This window comes from Trichomycterus rosablanca, chromosome 14 (assembly GCF_030014385.1).
Source record: "Trichomycterus rosablanca isolate fTriRos1 chromosome 14, fTriRos1.hap1, whole genome shotgun sequence".
In the NCBI taxonomy this organism is placed as follows: domain Eukaryota; kingdom Metazoa; phylum Chordata; class Actinopteri; order Siluriformes; family Trichomycteridae; genus Trichomycterus; species Trichomycterus rosablanca.
In genome coordinates this window covers 22,712,166-22,719,979 of record NC_086001.1, presented here as the reverse complement: position 1 = coordinate 22,719,979, position 7,814 = coordinate 22,712,166, and the positions used below count along the sequence as shown (strand labels likewise).

The following is a 7,814-nucleotide window of genomic DNA, read 5'->3' as shown; positions in this document are numbered from 1 at the left end:
TTTGCTGAATATTGAAGGCAAACACAGAGTATCACATCATGACCACAAGTTTTTTACTGATATGTTGACAGTTTTGAACAGGAAATACAGACAACACAACAGTCTTAGACTCCTAAGATTATATATGAAGTTATACAATTAGAATAAGTACAAATAATCATAAATACAGTAAAAAGTAGACGCTTGCACAGAACTGTATGTGTTTCACATTTCCTATTTAGTTGTTTGCTAGAAGACAGATTGAGAATAAAATATAATCACAATTATCTATCTATGTTTGCTTTATTCTAGATATTGAGCAGTTGCAGGCAGTCGGGGACGTCTTAGACCAAGTTGAGGAACGTTCACGAAGAACTCGAGAGTGGACTTCCAATCCCAAAGAGTAGTCCGGACCAACATGAGTTATACCCAAACAGTGGACCAGACTGGCAGCAATTCAACAGAAGGCAAAAAAGGACTTGAGCATGTGATGAGTGCATCAACTCTGTTACATTTGGAAAGCATGGCAAAGTTCCAGAGGGGAAAAAGAGGCTGGATAAATCCAAAGTGAATGGAATACTAAGTAAGTATCTTTTAGCTTTCTCATTTCATACTGAAGCAACCTTAGATGTACACAGTGTGGGTAGCAGTCATTACATTGTGGTCAGTATAACCAGTATAGCAGTGCTGTGGATAGATGTGCTGTAGACTCTACTCATTTATAAAGCCAATCACTGTACATACTTTCATTTTATTTTCTACTGCAGCTTATACCATGATCTGTGGTAAACTGCATGGATGGGAACCAGTTGAGAAAGCCAAACTGAAGAAAGCCGTTATCAACAAATGTCGTATCAGGTCCAAGTCAAAGGCTTTATAAAGGAAGGGAAGGAATGGAGGTGCTGTTTTTGGATACAGAAAGCCCTTTGTCTTTACTACCCACCCTGTTTTGTGTCCCTGATCCATCCAGCATTTGTTTATTTTGAGTTAAATTAAGACAGTTTGTCTCAAATTAATCCTGTTGTTGTGAAATTCAAAACTTTTGACATTAGTTGTATTAGATTAACTTCTGATTAGACGTGATGTACTTGTATTAGGTCATTTTATCTAGAGAAAGTTTTATTCCTTTAAAAAAATGCATTAACCAAGTAACAATGCTTAAATCAAGCACGACTATCTTTCATAGGAACCAGACACTTTCATTAGGTAAAATTACTTAAAACTAGTTAAAACAATCATGAAATGATATGACCTATATGGACTAGATTTAAGATGATTTCACTTGTAAAGATGTGGTGTGTATTATGAACATATATTGATATTAACTAAACATTTTAGACTGTTTTCTGAGGTGTTTCTATGGTGTCAATAACTCAGTTGCTTTAGATTCTATCTGATTTATTATTGTAAGTTGTTTTGCTGGGAATATTGTGTTACTACTACTGTCAGCTGTATAACCCATTTATCTGTTGTATAATAATTGCAGTCCCACACTACATACTGCATTCTTAAATATTTGTTACTGTTCAGTTGTATTCAGTTGTACATTGAAGTTTCAGCACCTGAAATTGTACTTAGCTGTTATTTCTGTAATATGTTATTTTTTACTATGCAAAATTGGAGAATTGTTAAATAAAAATAATATGATAGATAGATAAGATAGAACTTTATTAATCCTGATTGAAATAGTTTCGTTACAGCAGCAAAACACAGAACTCTACACAGAATTCTACACATATTGCACAACTATAGAATATAGAAAAAAAACAGTATCTAAGTATAAAGTATCTAAGTACACATTTATTATTACCATTATAATTACCACTACCATTATCACCACTATTATCAACATTATTACAATTACTGTCACTAGATTATTAATAACAATAATAATAATGACAATAACAAAATGTGACAGCAAATTTGGGGTCTAGAAAATAAAGTGACTTCAGTGAATAAGTGGTTAACGATCAAGGAAAAACAGCCCTAATCAATCCAACAACATTAGATCTGGCTGCCTCGACTGTGAAGAGACTCGTTGTAGAGTCTGATGGCAGTGGGTAAAAAAGATCCTTAAAGATTTTATGGATTTTACTGTTTTTACTTCAAAAGAAAGGAACCAGATCCTTAACCAAGCCCTATTTCTGAACCCAGCCATAAGATTAAAATTAAAAGGAGCAAAAAATCAACAACTAAAAGACACACAGGCATGCACTGACTTAAAGAAAGAAAAAAAGAAGTAAAAATAAAAAATAAAATGGAAATTAAAAAACAATATCAAAAATAAAATAGCAATATCTTTTAAATGGATAAAGGAAATTAAAGAGAATAAAACAGAGGAAGAAAATGATGAACCTGAAATAAAAGTACTAAAAAAATGGAAACAATAGAATTGTTACTCAAATATTATTGTAACTCAATTCATAATGTAATAATACAGACCCTGTAGCGGTGGTCTTGCTAAAAGAATCAAGAAACAGACATTGGATGAAAGCCTGGGTTGTTCTCAAACATACCACATTTGTATGGTATAAAGTAAAAAATATCTTCTGGAGAAAATAAACATTACATCATAATAAAATGTAATTTTAAAATCTCTCTCTATACAGGCTCACTGTGGAAGCAAATTGGTGGTTAAGTGGGCGGGTCTAAACTGCTGTAGGCTAAATGAGCAGAGATAAACTGATAAAATCTGAAAGAACGTACCACAATACAAATAACTATTTCTGTGAAAGAATCAATTCCCCTCTGAAACCATCCACATGTATCTAAGTTCTGCTGTATTATTCCTCACCATGTGCTGGTTTCACTTTTAAACTTGTGTTTTACAGCTCAGGAGAAATCAGGTGAGAATCAGCTTCTCCAGGAGAGTCTAAAACACCTCATGTGGCTTTTATGTTTGTCTTTTATTTAATTTAGTTTTAATATTTGAATCCATTTAGATGATAAATGTTTAAGAAAAGAAAAATGAGGAAAGGGGGTAAATACTTTTTCACAGCACTGAATAAATGGTGGTTAATAAGTTGAAAAAGAAAATCTTCATAAATGTATCACTGCCTCACAGATTCTAAAATCAATCAAACAGTTTAATGTTACATTTTCATGTAAATGTTACATTTAATTTGTTAAATCTGACAGTTTCACTTTTGATCCGTAACAAACATTAAACCCCGGGTAGAGGGGCTGAGTGAACGTGGTCTGAACCCTGTGGAGGAGCTTCATTGTATCAGAGACGCTGTAGAAGGACAGAGTTCCTGCTTCATAATCCACATACACTCCTATTCTAGAGGAACTCGGCATTATGGGAATTTCAGACTTTTTCTTATTGTGGCAGAATAAAAATCTGGATGAAGAACACAAGAAACTCCAGGACTGATCATTACCTCCAAACAAACACTCATAACCACGTCCCTTCCTGCTGATGCTTTTATATGACACTGCTATACAAACCCCATCATCCCCACTCAACTCAACCTCCCAGTAACAGCGTCCACTCACACTCTCTCTACACACAACCTGGTACCGGTCAAATCTATCTGGATGATCAGGATACGACTGTAATGTTCCACTGCAGGTCACCACTTTGTTCTCCTCAGACAGACGGAGGTTTTTATTTACTGTGTTTGGATCCAGTGTGAACCGACAAACATCTGGAGAGGAAACACAAAATAAACCAATTAACATAGAAGAGAGAGAGAGAGAGAGTGTACAGTGTGTGTGTGTGTGTGTGTGTGTACAGTGTGTGTGTGTACAGTGTGTGTGTGTCTGTGTGTACAGTGTGTGTGTGTACAGTGTGTGTGTGTCTGTGTGTACAGTGTGTGTGTGTACAGTGTGTGTGTGTACAGTGTGTGTGTGTACAGTGTGTGCATGTGAGAGTGTGACACTAGACAAACACACACACAAACACACACACACACACACACACACACAAATACACAGAAACACAATACAACCAAAGATACAGAGCAACACTACTCAACACCAAACACACAAACACTCACACACTGCAAAGACATACAAACACACAGAGATACCACTAAAACACACAAGAACACTACACACGTGGACAACTACTGCACAGACACACGCACACACACTACACAAACACACAAAAACCCTAAACATACACACACTACACAATCACACAAATGCTACACAAACACTACACATACACAAACAAACACCAGCAACACACAATCTAACAGCAAACACACAGTCATGCTAGTAAAGCTCTTTGAATTGTGTGTGTGTATTTAAGTGTGTGTGAGTGTGAATGTGTGTAAGAGTATAAGCATGTATGAGAGTGTGTGTCTCTGTAACTGTGTCTGTGTAAATGTGTGTGTGCGTGTGTGTGTGTGTGTGTGTGTGTGTGTGTGTGTGTGTATTTCAGTGGTTTCTATGACTGAATGATTGAGACTCATAAAATCTCCTGGATCAAAAATATACAGACAGCAGTTTAAATGATTGTTTTACTTGTTTTAACTTCATGACCCAAATATCTAAAATGTCCCTAATCCAAGTCATGATCAATGCCAGACCTGTCAAATCCAAACATAGATTACAAATTGTGATTTAATTGAAAAAAAAAGAGAAGAAATGATCAGAATCCAAGGACTGAGGTGACATGTTTCTTTTAAGTGTCTGTGAACTTTTGGCTGTAATAAAAGTGCTGTGAATACAAAATGCCTTTCTGATTGAGTTTATTTTTTATTTTTTCACAGTTGTTAGTTTTAGATTAAGACAAAGCCAATTCTAATGTTTTAGGACTTTAGCAAACCACAGTAAGAGCCATGATCTCCAAATGACACTTGGAACAGTTAAGATGCTTCAAGAGCTCATCAATGTCTCATCAAGGAAAACATACAAGAACCCAAACAAACATTTAGGAAACCGCAGGACCTGCTGGCCTCAATTTAGATCTGATTTAATGATTCCAGTATTAGAAGGAGACTGAGCACAAATAAAATCCATGAGTGAGTCACAAGGTAAAATCACTGTTAACTAAGAGGAACATAAAGCCTCGTCTCTCATTTACCAATATAAGAACCTTAATGACCCTCAAGCTTTTTGGTGATGATTTTCTGTGAACTGATGAGTCAGAATTCTTATACTTGCAATAAAGCTAAAACAGCATTTTACAATAAAAACATCTTACTAACAGTCAGTCATGGTGGTGGTTGTGTGATGGTGTTTCAGGGCTAAAGAAGAACGTGTAATACAAAAACACAACAATTCCAAATAACAAGAGCAGATCTTTGTTTAAATAAATCTGAGGAAATAAAGTTTAGGTTTTAGACTTCATCAAATTTTGACTTGAACCAAACTGAGCTGCTGTAGCATCTAAACTAGTAACGTGTGACAAATCTGTAAAAATAAAGATAACTGGGGGGTGCAAATACTTTTTCACTGCACTGTGTATGTTTGTGTGCTTGTGAGAAACTTACATTGTAGAAAATCTTCTCTGATTTCACCTTTAGGAGGTGAAGTAATCCGGACTTTCTTCACTGCAGAAAGAATGAACAAAATGTGGATTTGATTGTTTTGTTTGATATTTTGGAGACAATGGAACACTGAGGGCTTGAACTCACCTTCATCTGGTATCTTCTCACACTGCTCTTTCCAGAATTCTTCTACTTTCTCTCTCAGCTGAGATACAGACTTTGTAACCTCATCAAATGAGAGGAAAGGACTGACTGTGATGGCGGCCGATTCTGCAGATCCAGCAGGAGCCGAGAGAGACTGAAAATTCTACATCCAGACAGATAATGTTCACAGAGAAACAACAAGATGATGAATCACAAATGATGGATGACAGACATGAAGCACAGAGTGATGTTTCTCCTAATAACATTAACAGTATTTCATGATCTCTTGGACAAGCTGATTCTGATTCTCACAATTTCTCAGAACCCCGAGTGTTACGACTTTATGAGTCATAATGTGTTTTGTATGGGGGGGTTTTCCCTATGTTACAGACTTGTGCAGAATGTACAAAAATACGCAAAGCTACCACCAGGGGGAAACGCATATAAAAAGGAGACCTCTAAGAAGACAGGAGAGGATGCTTTGCTTGTGATGGGTTTTCTGTTGTGTTTCTGGCTCTTCCCAACATGTTTGAAAGAATGCTAACAATAATCAAGTTTAAGGGAACTCATTTCTTGATGAAATGCATCAAGTTTCAAAAATTTTAAGTTTAGGGGACGTCAAGTTACTAGGTACCGCTGTAATTTATTACTTGGACTGGTGCGGCAATAATATAATTATTTTAGTGCTGTTACCTGGAGGAAATGGACGGGATCCTCTGTGTGTGAAAGCTGTTCCAGTTCAGCATCTTTCCTCTTCAGCTCTAAAATCTCCTGCACCAACTGATCCAGGACTCTTACAGCTTTACTTACTTCTGCTGTCTCTCGATCTCTGATCAGATCTTTTAACTCAGAGCATCTTCTGTTAATTGAGTTGATTAGTTCAGTACAGATCCTCTCAATGTTCTTCACTGCTGTCTGTGCAGAACACTGTTAGAAGATTCAGAAAGAGGAAACATTTCTCACTCAGATATTTGTCCATTTAAAATTCAATGTAGTGATCTTTACAAATCTTATACAGTAATTTATGTTTAAGCATCTAGATACAGAGCAACAATCAATCATTTTTTTAAGTGGCTCAAAGTCCTAATCTGATTTTATCACCCTTATAATTATTAGCACAACCTCAGAATTGCTGTACAGCATCAATCACCAAATAACCAGGCAGAATATCTCATTTTTAATGGAGATTGGTTTAATGGAGGAGAGTCGGACTGATCCTGAGAGCTTTTTGTTTATAAAACTTACCTTGTGAGACTTCACAGCGTTTATCAGCTCACAAAGTTCCTTCCTTCTGTTCTGGATTTTCTCATGGAATTTCCTCTGGATCTCCAGCAGCTGCTTCTACACAGAATAGCAATTCAGAATTTACTTGTATTGTGTACGAGCACCATACAAACAACATCAGTGTAAATGCTAATGAGTTGTTACTTGTTAAAGAGAGCTGTATAATATTTTTACCTGTTTCTCAGTTCGTTCTGCTGCAGCTGATATTGTATCATGTCCTTTATGATCATCCATGATACACATCATGCAGATACACTGCTGATCAGTACAACAGTAAACCTCCAGCAGTTTATGATGCTGAGAGCAGATCTGATCCTGGAGTTGTCTGGAGGCTTCAACCAGCTTGTGATTCTTATAAGAAGAAATTCGATAATGAGGCTGAAGGTGAATTTCACAGAAAACACCAAACACACCAGACAGGATTTTACTGCTTTGGATTTTTTCCCAGTGCAGGAATCACACTCCACATCTTCAGGTCCAGCAGAACAGTGACCAGGATGTGGAGCTTGAAGTTGTGTTTTCTTCAGTTTCTCCACAACTCCAGCCAGCATAATGTTTCTCCTCACAACAGGTCTTGGAGTGAAGGTTTGTCTACACTGTGGACAGTTGTAGGTTCCCTTATCATCCTCCTGATCCCAGCAGTTATTAATACACACCATACAGAAACTGTGTCCACATGATGTAGTTACTGGATCCTTCAGTGTTTCCAGACAGACTGAACAGCTGAACTCGTCCTGAGTTACTGAAATTTTAGACTCGGCCATTTTTCTACACGTAAACAGAAACACTAGTAAACACAGCAAGTTATTTACAGCAGCTTAGACTTCCTGGTTTAGTTAGTGTGCATCATGTTCAAAACAAGTGTGTTTAAATCAAATCAACAATCTGAACTACATAAAGTAACAATACACAGTAATGTACAGAAGTGTGGAAATGTATAAATTCACCTGCGTTCATCAACTTCAA

The 7,814-nt window shown here is 36.5% G+C and overlaps 1 pseudogene; it reads right to left on the bottom strand.

The window, feature by feature from the left end:
- Positions 1–1,983: 1,983 nt before the first annotated feature.
- On the bottom strand, positions 1,984–7,612 carry LOC134326208 (tripartite motif-containing protein 16-like; annotated as a pseudogene).
- Positions 7,613–7,814: the final 202 nt, after the last annotated feature.